This window comes from Ambystoma mexicanum, chromosome 6q (genome assembly GCF_040938575.1).
Source record: "Ambystoma mexicanum isolate Mex_15411 chromosome 6q, UKY_AmexF1_1, whole genome shotgun sequence".
Taxonomy (NCBI): domain Eukaryota; kingdom Metazoa; phylum Chordata; class Amphibia; order Caudata; family Ambystomatidae; genus Ambystoma; species Ambystoma mexicanum.
The window spans coordinates 1,631,703,680-1,631,719,208 of NC_090937.1; the positions used below are offsets into that span (position 1 = coordinate 1,631,703,680).

Sequence of the window (15,529 nt, forward strand, 5' to 3'; positions counted from 1 at the left end):
CCAGCAGGCCACCGAGCACAGCACCTCAGCCTATTAGAGTGAGGTTTCAGGATCTCTCTCATCCTGTAAACCAACATACTGAAGAAGGTGAAACGTGTGGCTGCGCTCCTCACATGCTGAAGCAGCAGCAGCCCTTTCCCTGAAGCAAAGTTCCTTCATTCCTCCCTCCCATAACCCTTAGCAGGGGATTTATGGTAATTGAGTTGAGTTTCCAAACTGGCCCTTCCTTCCTTCCTTCCCATATCTGCCAGCTCGAGAAGGCTTGTTTTGTTGCACCTGGGAAGTAAAGTATCTATTTGCGAGAGAGAGAGAATGAGAGAGAGAGACAGAGAGATAGAGACAGAGAGAGAAGGGGAAGGGGTGTTGGCAGTTAGGGTGTGAGCTAGAGAAATGAGGCCTGTCTGCAAAAGGCCATGGGATGGGAGTGCGTGGTTTCAGGTTGTTTGGCTTTGTAAGGCCTACTGCCCGCTTCACTCGAAACTGGGTCTAGGGTTGTCGGTTTGTAGGCTGTAAAAGCCCAGAAAAGCTCTTGTTCTCCAACCAGCAGAGTGGCGCAGCGGAAGCGTGCTGGGCCCATAACCCAGAGGTCGATGGATCGAAACCATCCTCTGCTAACTTTTTTCAAATTATGTTTTTGTGTCATGGCATTAGGGCACAAAGAGCTGTAAGTGCCTGGATGCAATGTCATTCCTTGAACTTGCTGCCTCGTTCCACTCTTGCGCTAAATAGGAGAGGGTCCCAGCCCAGCCAACAAAATGTACTGTTCAATCAAACCAAACTTAAAACCAAGCTCCTTTTTTAAGGGGTCCCGGGGAAATGTTGGGCTGACCGGCAAGACCTCATGATGCGAACTGCTTCTGCGTCAAACGCAAGCTTTTTTCATTCCCAGCCAATGACTTATTCTTATTTCTAAGGGCCGCTCCATCAGATAGCCCAGACAGGCAGGCGTTGGTGGTATAGTGGTGAGCATAGCTGCCTTCCAAGCAGTTGACCCGGGTTCGATTCCCGGCCAACGCAGATCAAATCTTTAAATAGTTCAAAATGCATTTTTTGGAAATCAGACTCATGCTGAAAGCAAAGCTGACACACTTTTCGTGAAAATCAAAACCCCATCCAGGAAAGGTTCTTGCATCCTAGTTTCTGCAACTGTCTATCGGTGAGGGGATTGAAGCGAGCAGGGCTCCTGGCCCCTCCCCGACAAAGCCCTGACGAAGGCCTGACAAAGGCCTATTCGCCTTGCCCTGACGGGCCTTGGTCCCAGCAGGCCACCGAGCACAGCACCTCAGCCTATTAGAGTGAGGTTTCAGGATCTCTCTCATCCTGTAAACCAACATACTGAAGAAGGTGAAACGTGTGGCTGCGCTCCTCACATGCTGAAGCAGCAGCAGCCCTTTCCCTGAAGCAAAGTTCCTTCATTCCTCCCTCCCATAACCCTTAGCAGGGGATTTATGGTAATTGAGTTGAGTTTCCAAACTGGCCCTTCCTTCCTTCCTTCCCATATCTGCCAGCTCGAGAAGGCTTGTTTTGTTGCACCTGGGAAGTAAAGTATCTATTTGCGAGAGAGAGAGAATGAGAGAGAGAGACAGAGAGAGAGAGACAGAGAGAGAAGGGGAAGGGGTGTTGGCAGTTAGGGTGTGAGCTAGAGAAATGAGGCCTGTCTGCAAAAGGCCATGGGATGGGAGTGCGTGGTTGCAGGTTGTTTGGCTTTGTAAGGCCTACTGCCCGCTTCACTCGAAACTGGGTCTAGGGTTGTCGGTTTGTAGGCTGTAAAAGCCCATAAAAGCTCTTGTTCTCCAACCAGCAGAGTGGCGCAGCGGAAGCGTGCTGGGCCCATAACCCAGAGGTCGATGGATCGAAACCATCCTCTGCTAACTTTTTTCAAATTATGTTTTTGTGTCATGGCATTAGGGCACAAAGAGCTGTAAGTGCCTGGATGCAATGTCATTCCTTGAACTTGCTGCCTCGTTCCACTCTTGCGCTAAATAGGAGAGGGTCCCAGCCCAGCCAACAAAATGTACTGTTCAATCAAACCAAACTTAAAACCAAGCTCCTTTTTTAAGGGGTCCCGGGGAAATGTTGGGCTGACCGGCAAGACCTCATGATGCGAACTGCTTCTGCGTCAAACGCAAGCTTTTTTCATTCCCAGCCAATGACTTATTCTTATTTCTAAGGGCCGCTCCATCAGATAGCCCAGACAGGCAGGCGTTGGTGGTATAGTGGTGAGCATAGCTGCCTTCCAAGCAGTTGACCCGGGTTCGATTCCCGGCCAACGCAGATCAAATCTTTAAATAGTTCAAAATGCATTTTTTGGAAATCAGACTCATGCTGAAAGCAAAGCTGACACACTTTTCGTGAAAATCAAAACCCCATCCAGGAAAGGTTCTTGCATCCTAGTTTCTGCAACTGTCTATCGGTGAGGGGATTGAAGCGAGCAGGGCTCCTGGCCCCTCCCCGACAAAGCCCTGACGAAGGCCTGACAAAGGCCTATTCGCCTTGCCCTGACGGGCCTTGGTCCCAGCAGGCCACCGAGCACAGCACCTCAGCCTATTAGAGTGAGGTTTCAGGATCTCTCTCATCCTGTAAACCAACATACTGAAGAAGGTGAAACGTGTGGCTGCGCTCCTCACATGCTGAAGCAGCAGCAGCCCTTTCCCTGAAGCAAAGTTCCTTCATTCCTCCCTCCCATAACCCTTAGCAGGGGATTTATGGTAATTGAGTTGAGTTTCCAAACTGGCCCTTCCTTCCTTCCTTCCCATATCTGCCAGCTCGAGAAGGCTTGTTTTGTTGCACCTGGGAAGTAAAGTATCTATTTGCGAGAGAGAGAGAATGAGAGAGAGAGACAGAGAGAGAGAGACAGAGAGAGAAGGGGAAGGGGTGTTGGCAGTTAGGGTGTGAGCTAGAGAAATGAGGCCTGTCTGCAAAAGGCCATGGGATGGGAGTGCGTGGTTGCAGGTTGTTTGGCTTTGTAAGGCCTACTGCCCGCTTCACTCGAAACTGGGTCTAGGGTTGTCGGTTTGTAGGCTGTAAAAGCCCATAAAAGCTCTTGTTCTCCAACCAGCAGAGTGGCGCAGCGGAAGCGTGCTGGGCCCATAACCCAGAGGTCGATGGATCGAAACCATCCTCTGCTAACTTTTTTCAAATTATGTTTTTGTGTCATGGCATTAGGGCACAAAGAGCTGTAAGTGCCTGGATGCAATGTCATTCCTTGAACTTGCTGCCTCGTTCCACTCTTGCGCTAAATAGGAGAGGGTCCCAGCCCAGCCAACAAAATGTACTGTTCAATCAAACCAAACTTAAAACCAAGCTCCTTTTTTAAGGGGTCCCGGGGAAATGTTGGGCTGACCGGCAAGACCTCATGATGCGAACTGCTTCTGCGTCAAACGCAAGCTTTTTTCATTCCCAGCCAATGACTTATTCTTATTTCTAAGGGCCGCTCCATCAGATAGCCCAGACAGGCAGGCGTTGGTGGTATAGTGGTGAGCATAGCTGCCTTCCAAGCAGTTGACCCGGGTTCGATTCCCGGCCAACGCAGATCAAATCTTTAAATTGTTCAAAATGCATTTTTTGGAAATCAGACTCATGCTGAAAGCAAAGCTGACACACTTTTCGTGAAAATCAAAACCCCATCCAGGAAAGGTTCTTGCATCCTAGTTTCTGCAACTGTCTATCGGTGAGGGGATTGAAGCGAGCAGGGCTCCTGGCCCCTCCCCGACAAAGCCCTGACGAAGGCCTGACAAAGGCCTATTCGCCTTGCCCTGACGGGCCTTGGTCCCAGCAGGCCACCGAGCACAGCACCTCAGCCTATTAGAGTGAGGTTTCAGGATCTCTCTCATCCTGTAAACCAACATACTGAAGAAGGTGAAACGTGTGGCTGCGCTCCTCACATGCTGAAGCAGCAGCAGCCCTTTCCCTGAAGCAAAGTTCCTTCATTCCTCCCTCCCATAACCCTTAGCAGGGGATTTATGGTAATTGAGTTGAGTTTCCAAACTGGCCCTTCCTTCCTTCCTTCCCATATCTGCCAGCTCGAGAAGGCTTGTTTTGTTGCACCTGGGAAGTAAAGTATCTATTTGCGAGAGAGAGAGAATGAGAGAGAGAGACAGAGAGAGAGAGACAGAGAGAGAAGGGGAAGGGGTGTTGGCAGTTAGGGTGTGAGCTAGAGAAATGAGGCCTGTCTGCAAAAGGCCATGGGATGGGAGTGCGTGGTTGCAGGTTGTTTGGCTTTGTAAGGCCTACTGCCCGCTTCACTCGAAACTGGGTCTAGGGTTGTCGGTTTGTAGGCTGTAAAAGCCCATAAAAGCTCTTGTTCTCCAACCAGCAGAGTGGCGCAGCGGAAGCGTGCTGGGCCCATAACCCAGAGGTCGATGGATCGAAACCATCCTCTGCTAACTTTTTTCAAATTATGTTTTTGTGTCATGGCATTAGGGCACAAAGAGCTGTAAGTGCCTGGATGCAATGTCATTCCTTGAACTTGCTGCCTCGTTCCACTCTTGCGCTAAATAGGAGAGGGTCCCAGCCCAGCCAACAAAATGTACTGTTCAATCAAACCAAACTTAAAACCAAGCTCCTTTTTTAAGGGGTCCCGGGGAAATGTTGGGCTGACCGGCAAGACCTCATGATGCGAACTGCTTCTGCGTCAAACGCAAGCTTTTTTCATTCCCAGCCAATGACTTATTCTTATTTCTAAGGGCCGCTCCATCAGATAGCCCAGACAGGCAGGCGTTGGTGGTATAGTGGTGAGCATAGCTGCCTTCCAAGCAGTTGACCCGGGTTCGATTCCCGGCCAACGCAGATCAAATCTTTAAATAGTTCAAAATGCATTTTTTGGAAATCAGACTCATGCTGAAAGCAAAGCTGACACACTTTTCGTGAAAATCAAAACCCCATCCAGGAAAGGTTCTTGCATCCTAGTTTCTGCAACTGTCTATCGGTGAGGGGATTGAAGCGAGCAGGGCTCCTGGCCCCTCCCCGACAAAGCCCTGACGAAGGCCTGACAAAGGCCTATTCGCCTTGCCCTGACGGGCCTTGGTCCCAGCAGGCCACCGAGCACAGCACCTCAGCCTATTAGAGTGAGGTTTCAGGATCTCTCTCATCCTGTAAACCAACATACTGAAGAAGGTGAAACGTGTGGCTGCGCTCCTCACATGCTGAAGCAGCAGCAGCCCTTTCCCTGAAGCAAAGTTCCTTCATTCCTCCCTCCCATAACCCTTAGCAGGGGATTTATGGTAATTGAGTTGAGTTTCCAAACTGGCCCTTCCTTCCTTCCTTCCCATATCTGCCAGCTCGAGAAGGCTTGTTTTGTTGCACCTGGGAAGTAAAGTATCTATTTGCGAGAGAGAGAGAATGAGAGAGAGAGACAGAGAGAGAGAGACAGAGAGAGAAGGGGAAGGGGTGTTGGCAGTTAGGGTGTGAGCTAGAGAAATGAGGCCTGTCTGCAAAAGGCCATGGGATGGGAGTGCGTGGTTGCAGGTTGTTTGGCTTTGTAAGGCCTACTGCCCGCTTCACTCGAAACTGGGTCTAGGGTTGTCGGTTTGTAGGCTGTAAAAGCCCATAAAAGCTCTTGTTCTCCAACCAGCAGAGTGGCGCAGCGGAAGCGTGCTGGGCCCATAACCCAGAGGTCGATGGATCGAAACCATCCTCTGCTAACTTTTTTCAAATTATGTTTTTGTGTCATGGCATTAGGGCACAAAGAGCTGTAAGTGCCTGGATGCAATGTCATTCCTTGAACTTGCTGCCTCGTTCCACTCTTGCGCTAAATAGGAGAGGGTCCCAGCCCAGCCAACAAAATGTACTGTTCAATCAAACCAAACTTAAAACCAAGCTCCTTTTTTAAGGGGTCCCGGGGAAATGTTGGGCTGACCGGCAAGACCTCATGATGCGAACTGCTTCTGCGTCAAACGCAAGCTTTTTTCATTCCCAGCCAATGACTTATTCTTATTTCTAAGGGCCGCTCCATCAGATAGCCCAGACAGGCAGGCGTTGGTGGTATAGTGGTGAGCATAGCTGCCTTCCAAGCAGTTGACCCGGGTTCGATTCCCGGCCAACGCAGATCAAATCTTTAAATTGTTCAAAATGCATTTTTTGGAAATCAGACTCATGCTGAAAGCAAAGCTGACACACTTTTCGTGAAAATCAAAACCCCATCCAGGAAAGGTTCTTGCATCCTAGTTTCTGCAACTGTCTATCGGTGAGGGGATTGAAGCGAGCAGGGCTCCTGGCCCCTCCCCGACAAAGCCCTGACGAAGGCCTGACAAAGGCCTATTCGCCTTGCCCTGACGGGCCTTGGTCCCAGCAGGCCACCGAGCACAGCACCTCAGCCTATTAGAGTGAGGTTTCAGGATCTCTCTCATCCTGTAAACCAACATACTGAAGAAGGTGAAACGTGTGGCTGCGCTCCTCACATGCTGAAGCAGCAGCAGCCCTTTCCCTGAAGCAAAGTTCCTTCATTCCTCCCTCCCATAACCCTTAGCAGGGGATTTATGGTAATTGAGTTGAGTTTCCAAACTGGCCCTTCCTTCCTTCCTTCCCATATCTGCCAGCTCGAGAAGGCTTGTTTTGTTGCACCTGGGAAGTAAAGTATCTATTTGCGAGAGAGAGAGAATGAGAGAGAGAGACAGAGAGAGAGAGACAGAGAGAGAAGGGGAAGGGGTGTTGGCAGTTAGGGTGTGAGCTAGAGAAATGAGGCCTGTCTGCAAAAGGCCATGGGATGGGAGTGCGTGGTTGCAGGTTGTTTGGCTTTGTAAGGCCTACTGCCCGCTTCACTCGAAACTGGGTCTAGGGTTGTCGGTTTGTAGGCTGTAAAAGCCCATAAAAGCTCTTGTTCTCCAACCAGCAGAGTGGCGCAGCGGAAGCGTGCTGGGCCCATAACCCAGAGGTCGATGGATCGAAACCATCCTCTGCTAACTTTTTTCAAATTATGTTTTTGTGTCATGGCATTAGGGCACAAAGAGCTGTAAGTGCCTGGATGCAATGTCATTCCTTGAACTTGCTGCCTCGTTCCACTCTTGCGCTAAATAGGAGAGGGTCCCAGCCCAGCCAACAAAATGTACTGTTCAATCAAACCAAACTTAAAACCAAGCTCCTTTTTTAAGGGGTCCCGGGGAAATGTTGGGCTGACCGGCAAGACCTCATGATGCGAACTGCTTCTGCGTCAAACGCAAGCTTTTTTCATTCCCAGCCAATGACTTATTCTTATTTCTAAGGGCCGCTCCATCAGATAGCCCAGACAGGCAGGCGTTGGTGGTATAGTGGTGAGCATAGCTGCCTTCCAAGCAGTTGACCCGGGTTCGATTCCCGGCCAACGCAGATCAAATCTTTAAATTGTTCAAAATGCATTTTTTGGAAATCAGACTCATGCTGAAAGCAAAGCTGACACACTTTTCGTGAAAATCAAAACCCCATCCAGGAAAGGTTCTTGCATCCTAGTTTCTGCAACTGTCTATCGGTGAGGGGATTGAAGCGAGCAGGGCTCCTGGCCCCTCCCCGACAAAGCCCTGACGAAGGCCTGACAAAGGCCTATTCGCCTTGCCCTGACGGGCCTTGGTCCCAGCAGGCCACCGAGCACAGCACCTCAGCCTATTAGAGTGAGGTTTCAGGATCTCTCTCATCCTGTAAACCAACATACTGAAGAAGGTGAAACGTGTGGCTGCGCTCCTCACATGCTGAAGCAGCAGCAGCCCTTTCCCTGAAGCAAAGTTCCTTCATTCCTCCCTCCCATAACCCTTAGCAGGGGATTTATGGTAATTGAGTTGAGTTTCCAAACTGGCCCTTCCTTCCTTCCTTCCCATATCTGCCAGCTCGAGAAGGCTTGTTTTGTTGCACCTGGGAAGTAAAGTATCTATTTGCGAGAGAGAGAGAATGAGAGAGAGAGACAGAGAGAGAGAGACAGAGAGAGAAGGGGAAGGGGTGTTGGCAGTTAGGGTGTGAGCTAGAGAAATGAGGCCTGTCTGCAAAAGGCCATGGGATGGGAGTGCGTGGTTGCAGGTTGTTTGGCTTTGTAAGGCCTACTGCCCGCTTCACTCGAAACTGGGTCTAGGGTTGTCGGTTTGTAGGCTGTAAAAGCCCAGAAAAGCTCTTTTTCTCCAACCAGCAGAGTGGCGCAGCGGAAGCGTGCTGGGCCCATAACCCAGAGGTCGATGGATCGAAACCATCCTCTGCTAACTTTTTTCAAATTATGTTTTTGTGTCATGGCATTAGGGCACAAAGAGCTGTAAGTGCGTGGATGCAATGTCATTCCTTGAACTTGCTGCCTCGTTCCACTCTTGCGCTAAATAGGAGAGGGTCCCAGCCCAGCCAACAAAATGTACTGTTCAATCAAACCAAACTTAAAACCAAGCTCCTTTTTTAAGGGGTCCCGGGGAAATGTTGGGCTGACCGGCAAGACCTCATGATGCGAACTGCTTCTGCGTCAAACGCAAGCTTTTTTCATTCCCAGCCAATGACTTATTCTTATTTCTAAGGGCCGCTCCATCAGATAGCCCAGACAGGCAGGCGTTGGTGGTATAGTGGTGAGCATAGCTGCCTTCCAAGCAGTTGACCCGGGTTCGATTCCCGGCCAACGCAGATCAAATCTTTAAATTGTTCAAAATGCATTTTTTGGAAATCAGACTCATGCTGAAAGCAAAGCTGACACACTTTTCGTGAAAATCAAAACCCCATCCAGGAAAGGTTCTTGCATCCTAGTTTCTGCAACTGTCTATCGGTGAGGGGATTGAAGCGAGCAGGGCTCCTGGCCCCTCCCCGACAAAGCCCTGACGAAGGCCTGACAAAGGCCTATTCGCCTTGCCCTGACGGGCCTTGGTCCCAGCAGGCCACCGAGCACAGCACCTCAGCCTATTAGAGTGAGGTTTCAGGATCTCTCTCATCCTGTAAACCAACATACTGAAGAAGGTGAAACGTGTGGCTGCGCTCCTCACATGCTGAAGCAGCAGCAGCCCTTTCCCTGAAGCAAAGTTCCTTCATTCCTCCCTCCCATAACCCTTAGCAGGGGATTTATGGTAATTGAGTTGAGTTTCCAAACTGGCCCTTCCTTCCTTCCTTCCCATATCTGCCAGCTCGAGAAGGCTTGTTTTGTTGCACCTGGGAAGTAAAGTATCTATTTGCGAGAGAGAGAGAATGAGAGAGAGAGACAGAGAGAGAGAGACAGAGAGAGAAGGGGAAGGGGTGTTGGCAGTTAGGGTGTGAGCTAGAGAAATGAGGCCTGTCTGCAAAAGGCCATGGGATGGGAGTGCGTGGTTGCAGGTTGTTTGGCTTTGTAAGGCCTACTGCCCGCTTCACTCGAAACTGGGTCTAGGGTTGTCGGTTTGTAGGCTGTAAAAGCCCATAAAAGCTCTTGTTCTCCAACCAGCAGAGTGGCGCAGCGGAAGCGTCCTGGGCCCATAACCCAGAGGTCGATGGATCGAAACCATCCTCTGCTAACTTTTTTCAAATTATGTTTTTGTGTCATGGCATTAGGGCACAAAGAGCTGTAAGTGCCTGGATGCAATGTCATTCCTTGAACTTGCTGCCTCGTTCCACTCTTGCGCTAAATAGGAGAGGGTCCCAGCCCAGCCAACAAAATGTACTGTTCAATCAAACCAAACTTAAAACCAAGCTCCTTTTTTAAGGGGTCCCGGGGAAATGTTGGGCTGACCGGCAAGACCTCATGATGCGAACTGCTTCTGCGTCAAACGCAAGCTTTTTTCATTCCCAGCCAATGACTTATTCTTATTTCTAAGGGCCGCTCCATCAGATAGCCCAGACAGGCAGGCGTTGGTGGTATAGTGGTGAGCATAGCTGCCTTCCAAGCAGTTGACCCGGGTTCGATTCCCGGCCAACGCAGATCAAATCTTTAAATTGTTCAAAATGCATTTTTTGGAAATCAGACTCATGCTGAAAGCAAAGCTGACACACTTTTCGTGAAAATCAAAACCCCATCCAGGAAAGGTTCTTGCATCCTAGTTTCTGCAACTGTCTATCGGTGAGGGGATTGAAGCGAGCAGGGCTCCTGGCCCCTCCCCGACAAAGCCCTGACGAAGGCCTGACAAAGGCCTATTCGCCTTGCCCTGACGGGCCTTGGTCCCAGCAGGCCACCGAGCACAGCACCTCAGCCTATTAGAGTGAGGTTTCAGGATCTCTCTCATCCTGTAAACCAACATACTGAAGAAGGTGAAACGTGTGGCTGCGCTCCTCACATGCTGAAGCAGCAGCAGCCCTTTCCCTGAAGCAAAGTTCCTTCATTCCTCCCTCCCATAACCCTTAGCAGGGGATTTATGGTAATTGAGTTGAGTTTCCAAACTGGCCCTTCCTTCCTTCCTTCCCATATCTGCCAGCTCGAGAAGGCTTGTTTTGTTGCACCTGGGAAGTAAAGTATCTATTTGCGAGAGAGAGAGAATGAGAGAGAGAGACAGAGAGAGAGAGACAGAGAGAGAAGGGGAAGGGGTGTTGGCAGTTAGGGTGTGAGCTAGAGAAATGAGGCCTGTCTGCAAAAGGCCATGGGATGGGAGTGCGTGGTTGCAGGTTGTTTGGCTTTGTAAGGCCTACTGCCCGCTTCACTCGAAACTGGGTCTAGGGTTGTCGGTTTGTAGGCTGTAAAAGCCCATAAAAGCTCTTGTTCTCCAACCAGCAGAGTGGCGCAGCGGAAGCGTGCTGGGCCCATAACCCAGAGGTCGATGGATCGAAACCATCCTCTGCTAACTTTTTTCAAATTATGTTTTTGTGTCATGGCATTAGGGCACAAAGAGCTGTAAGTGCCTGGATGCAATGTCATTCCTTGAACTTGCTGCCTCGTTCCACTCTTGCGCTAAATAGGAGAGGGTCCCAGCCCAGCCAACAAAATGTACTGTTCAATCAAACCAAACTTAAAACCAAGCTCCTTTTTTAAGGGGTCCCGGGGAAATGTTGGGCTGACCGGCAAGACCTCATGATGCGAACTGCTTCTGCGTCAAACCCAAGCTTTTTTCATTCCCAGCCAATGACTTATTCTTATTTCTAAGGGCCGCTCCATCAGATAGCCCAGACAGGCAGGCGTTGGTGGTATAGTGGTGAGCATAGCTGCCTTCCAAGCAGTTGACCCGGGTTCGATTCCCGGCCAACGCAGATCAAATCTTTAAATTGTTCAAAATGCATTTTTTGGAAATCAGACTCATGCTGAAAGCAAAGCTGACACACTTTTCGTGAAAATCAAAACCCCATCCAGGAAAGGTTCTTGCATCCTAGTTTCTGCAACTGTCTATCGGTGAGGGGATTGAAGCGAGCAGGGCTCCTGGCCCCTCCCCGACAAAGCCCTGACGAAGGCCTGACAAAGGCCTATTCGCCTTGCCCTGACGGGCCTTGGTCCCAGCAGGCCACCGAGCACAGCACCTCAGCCTATTAGAGTGAGGTTTCAGGATCTCTCTCATCCTGTAAACCAACATACTGAAGAAGGTGAAACGTGTGGCTGCGCTCCTCACATGCTGAAGCAGCAGCAGCCCTTTCCCTGAAGCAAAGTTCCTTCATTCCTCCCTCCCATAACCCTTAGCAGGGGATTTATGGTAATTGAGTTGAGTTTCCAAACTGGCCCTTCCTTCCTTCCTTCCCATATCTGCCAGCTCGAGAAGGCTTGTTTTGTTGCACCTGGGAAGTAAAGTATCTATTTGCGAGAGAGAGAGAATGAGAGAGAGAGACAGAGAGAGAGAGACAGAGAGAGAAGGGGAAGGGGTGTTGGCAGTTAGGGTGTGAGCTAGAGAAATGAGGCCTGTCTGCAAAAGGCCATGGGATGGGAGTGCGTGGTTGCAGGTTGTTTGGCTTTGTAAGGCCTACTGCCCGCTTCACTCGAAACTGGGTCTAGGGTTGTCGGTTTGTAGGCTGTAAAAGCCCAGAAAAGCTCTTGTTCTCCAACCAGCAGAGTGGCGCAGCGGAAGCGTGCTGGGCCCATAACCCAGAGGTCGATGGATCGAAACCATCCTCTGCTAACTTTTTTCAAATTATGTTTTTGTGTCATGGCATTAGGGCACAAAGAGCTGTAAGTGCCTGGATGCAATGTCATTCCTTGAACTTGCTGCCTCGTTCCACTCTTGCGCTAAATAGGAGAGGGTCCCAGCCCAGCCAACAAAATGTACTGTTCAATCAAACCAAACTTAAAACCAAGCTCCTTTTTTAAGGGGTCCCGGGGAAATGTTGGGCTGACCGGCAAGACCTCATGATGCGAACTGCTTCTGCGTCAAACGCAAGCTTTTTTCATTCCCAGCCAATGACTTATTCTTATTTCTAAGGGCCGCTCCATCAGATAGCCCAGACAGGCAGGCGTTGGTGGTATGGTGGTGAGCATAGCTGCCTTCCAAGCAGTTGACCCGGGTTCGATTCCCGGCCAACGCAGATCAAATCTTTAAATTGTTCAAAATGCATTTTTTGGAAATCAGACTCATGCTGAAAGCAAAGCTGACACACTTTTCGTGAAAATCAAAACCCCATCCAGGAAAGGTTCTTGCATCCTAGTTTCTGCAACTGTCTATCGGTGAGGGGATTGAAGCGAGCAGGGCTCCTGGCCCCTCCCCGACAAAGCCCTGACGAAGGCCTGACAAAGGCCTATTCGCCTTGCCCTGACGGGCCTTGGTCCCAGCAGGCCACCGAGCACAGCACCTCAGCCTATTAGAGTGAGGTTTCAGGATCTCTCTCATCCTGTAAACCAACATACTGAAGAAGGTGAAACATGTGGCTGCGCTCCTCACATGCTGAAGCAGCAGCAGCCCTTTCCCTGAAGCAAAGTTCCTTCATTCCTCCCTCCCATAACCCTTAGCAGGGGATTTATGGTAATTGAGTTGAGTTTCCAAACTGGCCCTTCCTTCCTTCCTTCCCATATCTGCCAGCTCGAGAAGGCTTGTTTTGTTGCACCTGGGAAGTAAAGTATCTATTTGCGAGAGAGAGAGAATGAGAGAGAGAGACAGAGAGAGAGAGACAGAGAGAGAAGGGGAAGGGGTGTTGGCAGTTAGGGTGTGAGCTAGAGAAATGAGGCCTGTCTGCAAAAGGCCATGGGATGGGAGTGCGTGGTTGCAGGTTGTTTGGCTTTGTAAGGCCTACTGCCCGCTTCACTCGAAACTGGGTCTAGGGTTGTCGGTTTGTAGGCTGTAAAAGCCCATAAAAGCTCTTGTTCTCCAACCAGCAGAGTGGCGCAGCGGAAGCGTGCTGGGCCCATAACCCAGAGGTCGATGGATCGAAACCATCCTCTGCTAACTTTTTTTCAAATTATGTTTTTGTGTCATGGCATTAGGGCACAAAGAGCTGTAAGTGCCTGGATGCAATGTCATTCCTTGAACTTGCTGCCTCGTTCCACTCTTGCGCTAAATAGGAGAGGGTCCCAGCCCAGCCAACAAAATGTACTGTTCAATCAAACCAAACTTAAAACCAAGCTCCTTTTTTAAGGGGTCCCGGGGAAATGTTGGGCTGACCGGCAAGACCTCATGATGCGAACTGCTTCTGCGTCAAACGCAAGCTTTTTTCATTCCCAGCCAATGACTTATTCTTATTTCTAAGGGCCGCTCCATCAGATAGCCCAGACAGGCAGGCGTTGGTGGTATAGTGGTGAGCATAGCTGCCTTCCAAGCAGTTGACCCGGGTTCGATTCCCGGCCAACGCAGATCAAATCTTTAAATTGTTCAAAATGCATTTTTTGGAAATCAGACTCATGCTGAAAGCAAAGCTGACACACTTTTCGTGAAAATCAAAACCCCATCCAGGAAAGGTTCTTGCATCCTAGTTTCTGCAACTGTCTATCGGTGAGGGGATTGAAGCGAGCAGGGCTCCTGGCCCCTCCCCGACAAAGCCCTGACGAAGGCCTGACAAAGGCCTATTCGCCTTGCCCTGACGGGCCTTGGTCCCAGCAGGCCACCGAGCACAGCACCTCAGCCTATTAGAGTGAGGTTTCAGGATCTCTCTCATCCTGTAAACCAACATACTGAAGAAGGTGAAACGTGTGGCTGCGCTCCTCACATGCTGAAGCAGCAGCAGCCCTTTCCCTGAAGCAAAGTTCCTTCATTCCTCCATCCCATAACCCTTAGCAGGGGATTTATGGTAATTGAGTTGAGTTTCCAAACTGGCCCTTCCTTCCTTCCTTCCCATATCTGCCAGCTCGAGAAGGCTTGTTTTGTTGCACCTGGGAAGTAAAGTATCTATTTGCGAGAGAGAGAGAATGAGAGAGAGAGACAGAGAGAGAGAGACAGAGAGAGAAGGGGAAGGGGTGTTGGCAGTTAGGGTGTGAGCTAGAGAAATGAGGCCTGTCTGCAAAAGGCCATGGGATGGGAGTGCGTGGTTGCAGGTTGTTTGGCTTTGTAAGGCCTACTGCCCGCTTCACTCGAAAATGGGTCTAGGGTTGTCGGTTTGTAGGCTGTAAAAGCCCAGAAAAGCTTTTGTTCTCCAACCAGCAGAGTGGCGCAGCGGAAGCGTGCTGGGCCCATAACCCAGAGGTCGATGGATCGAAACCATCCTCTGCTAACTTTTTTCAAATTATGTTTTTGTGTCATGGCATTAGGGCACAAAGAGCTGTAAGTGCCTGGATGCAATGTCATTCCTTGAACTTGCTGCCTCGTTCCACTCTTGCGCTAAATAGGAGAGGGTCCCAGCCCAGCCAACAAAATGCACTGTTCAATCAAACCAAACTTAAAACCAAGCTCCTTTTTTAAGGGGTCCCGGGGAAATGTTGGGCTGACCGGCAAGACCTCATGATGCGAACTGCTTCTGCGTCAAACGCAAGCTTTTTTCATTCCCAGCCAATGACTTATTCTTATTTCTAAGGGCCGCTCCATCAGATAGCCCAGACAGGCAGGCGTTGGTGGTATAGTGGTGAGCATAGCTGCCTTCCAAGCAGTTGACCCGGGTTCGATTCCCGGCCAACGCAGATCAAATCTTTAAATTGTTCAAAATGCATTTTTTGGAAATCAGACTCATGCTGAAAGCAAAGCTGACACACTTTTCGTGAAAATCAAAACCCCATCCAGGAAAGGTTCTTGCATCCTAGTTTCTGCAACTGTCTATCGGTGAGGGGATTGAAGCGAGCAGGGCTCCTGGCCCCTCCCCGACAAAGCCCTGACGAAGGCCTGACAAAGGCCTATTCGCCTTGCCCTGACGGGCCTTGGTCCCAGCAGGCCACCGAGCACAGCACCTCAGCCTATTAGAGTGAGGTTTCAGGATCTCTCTCATCCTGTAAACCAACATACTGAAGAAGGTGAAACGTGTGGCTGCGCTCCTCACATGCTGAAGCAGCAGCAGCCCTTTCCCTGAAGCAAAGTTCCTTCATTCCTCCCTCCCATAACCCTTAGCAGGGGATTTATGGTAATTGAGTTGAGTTTCCAAACTGGCCCTTCCTTCCTTCCTTCCCATATCTGCCAGCTCGAGAAGGCTTGTTTTGTTGCACCTGGGAAGTAAAGTATCTATTTGCGAGAGAGAGAGAATGAGAGAGAGAGACAGAGAGAGAGAGACAGAGAGAGAAGGGGAAGGGGTGTTGGCAGTTAGGGTGTGAGCTAGAGAAATGAGGCCTGTCTGCAAAAGGCCATGGGATGGGAGTGCGTGGTTGCAGGTTGTT

At 50.0% G+C, this 15,529-nt stretch overlaps 22 non-coding genes across 22 annotated transcripts; all 22 read left to right on the forward strand.

Annotated features, from left to right (window-relative positions):
* The first annotated feature begins 542 nt into the window (after nt 1-542).
* TRNAM-CAU (transfer RNA methionine (anticodon CAU)) lies at nt 543-614 on the forward strand. The gene has a single exon. It is a non-coding gene; the product is annotated as a tRNA-Met (tRNA).
* Nucleotides 615-945: 331 nt separating this feature from the next.
* TRNAG-UCC (transfer RNA glycine (anticodon UCC)) lies at nt 946-1,017 on the forward strand. The gene has a single exon. It is a non-coding gene; the product is annotated as a tRNA-Gly (tRNA).
* Nucleotides 1,018-1,799: 782 nt separating this feature from the next.
* On the forward strand, nt 1,800-1,871 carry TRNAM-CAU (transfer RNA methionine (anticodon CAU)). Its single transcript has one exon. It is a non-coding gene; the product is annotated as a tRNA-Met (tRNA).
* A 331-nt stretch (nt 1,872-2,202) lies between these two features.
* TRNAG-UCC (transfer RNA glycine (anticodon UCC)) lies at nt 2,203-2,274 on the forward strand. Its single transcript has one exon. It is a non-coding gene; the product is annotated as a tRNA-Gly (tRNA).
* A 782-nt stretch (nt 2,275-3,056) lies between these two features.
* On the forward strand, nt 3,057-3,128 carry TRNAM-CAU (transfer RNA methionine (anticodon CAU)). The gene has a single exon. It is a non-coding gene; the product is annotated as a tRNA-Met (tRNA).
* A 331-nt stretch (nt 3,129-3,459) lies between these two features.
* TRNAG-UCC (transfer RNA glycine (anticodon UCC)) lies at nt 3,460-3,531 on the forward strand. Its single transcript has one exon. It is a non-coding gene; the product is annotated as a tRNA-Gly (tRNA).
* Nucleotides 3,532-4,313: 782 nt separating this feature from the next.
* TRNAM-CAU (transfer RNA methionine (anticodon CAU)) lies at nt 4,314-4,385 on the forward strand. Its single transcript has one exon. It is a non-coding gene; the product is annotated as a tRNA-Met (tRNA).
* A 331-nt stretch (nt 4,386-4,716) lies between these two features.
* Nucleotides 4,717-4,788, forward strand: TRNAG-UCC (transfer RNA glycine (anticodon UCC)). Its single transcript has one exon. It is a non-coding gene; the product is annotated as a tRNA-Gly (tRNA).
* A 782-nt stretch (nt 4,789-5,570) lies between these two features.
* On the forward strand, nt 5,571-5,642 carry TRNAM-CAU (transfer RNA methionine (anticodon CAU)). Its single transcript has one exon. It is a non-coding gene; the product is annotated as a tRNA-Met (tRNA).
* Nucleotides 5,643-5,973: 331 nt separating this feature from the next.
* TRNAG-UCC (transfer RNA glycine (anticodon UCC)) lies at nt 5,974-6,045 on the forward strand. Its single transcript has one exon. It is a non-coding gene; the product is annotated as a tRNA-Gly (tRNA).
* A 782-nt stretch (nt 6,046-6,827) lies between these two features.
* TRNAM-CAU (transfer RNA methionine (anticodon CAU)) lies at nt 6,828-6,899 on the forward strand. Its single transcript has one exon. It is a non-coding gene; the product is annotated as a tRNA-Met (tRNA).
* A 331-nt stretch (nt 6,900-7,230) lies between these two features.
* On the forward strand, nt 7,231-7,302 carry TRNAG-UCC (transfer RNA glycine (anticodon UCC)). The gene has a single exon. It is a non-coding gene; the product is annotated as a tRNA-Gly (tRNA).
* A 782-nt stretch (nt 7,303-8,084) lies between these two features.
* Nucleotides 8,085-8,156, forward strand: TRNAM-CAU (transfer RNA methionine (anticodon CAU)). The gene has a single exon. It is a non-coding gene; the product is annotated as a tRNA-Met (tRNA).
* A 331-nt stretch (nt 8,157-8,487) lies between these two features.
* On the forward strand, nt 8,488-8,559 carry TRNAG-UCC (transfer RNA glycine (anticodon UCC)). Its single transcript has one exon. It is a non-coding gene; the product is annotated as a tRNA-Gly (tRNA).
* Nucleotides 8,560-9,744: 1,185 nt separating this feature from the next.
* Nucleotides 9,745-9,816, forward strand: TRNAG-UCC (transfer RNA glycine (anticodon UCC)). Its single transcript has one exon. It is a non-coding gene; the product is annotated as a tRNA-Gly (tRNA).
* Nucleotides 9,817-10,598: 782 nt separating this feature from the next.
* On the forward strand, nt 10,599-10,670 carry TRNAM-CAU (transfer RNA methionine (anticodon CAU)). The gene has a single exon. It is a non-coding gene; the product is annotated as a tRNA-Met (tRNA).
* Nucleotides 10,671-11,001: 331 nt separating this feature from the next.
* TRNAG-UCC (transfer RNA glycine (anticodon UCC)) lies at nt 11,002-11,073 on the forward strand. Its single transcript has one exon. It is a non-coding gene; the product is annotated as a tRNA-Gly (tRNA).
* Nucleotides 11,074-11,855: 782 nt separating this feature from the next.
* On the forward strand, nt 11,856-11,927 carry TRNAM-CAU (transfer RNA methionine (anticodon CAU)). Its single transcript has one exon. It is a non-coding gene; the product is annotated as a tRNA-Met (tRNA).
* Nucleotides 11,928-13,112: 1,185 nt separating this feature from the next.
* On the forward strand, nt 13,113-13,184 carry TRNAM-CAU (transfer RNA methionine (anticodon CAU)). Its single transcript has one exon. It is a non-coding gene; the product is annotated as a tRNA-Met (tRNA).
* A 332-nt stretch (nt 13,185-13,516) lies between these two features.
* Nucleotides 13,517-13,588, forward strand: TRNAG-UCC (transfer RNA glycine (anticodon UCC)). The gene has a single exon. It is a non-coding gene; the product is annotated as a tRNA-Gly (tRNA).
* Nucleotides 13,589-14,370: 782 nt separating this feature from the next.
* On the forward strand, nt 14,371-14,442 carry TRNAM-CAU (transfer RNA methionine (anticodon CAU)). Its single transcript has one exon. It is a non-coding gene; the product is annotated as a tRNA-Met (tRNA).
* A 331-nt stretch (nt 14,443-14,773) lies between these two features.
* TRNAG-UCC (transfer RNA glycine (anticodon UCC)) lies at nt 14,774-14,845 on the forward strand. The gene has a single exon. It is a non-coding gene; the product is annotated as a tRNA-Gly (tRNA).
* The last annotated feature ends 684 nt before the right edge of the window (nt 14,846-15,529 follow it).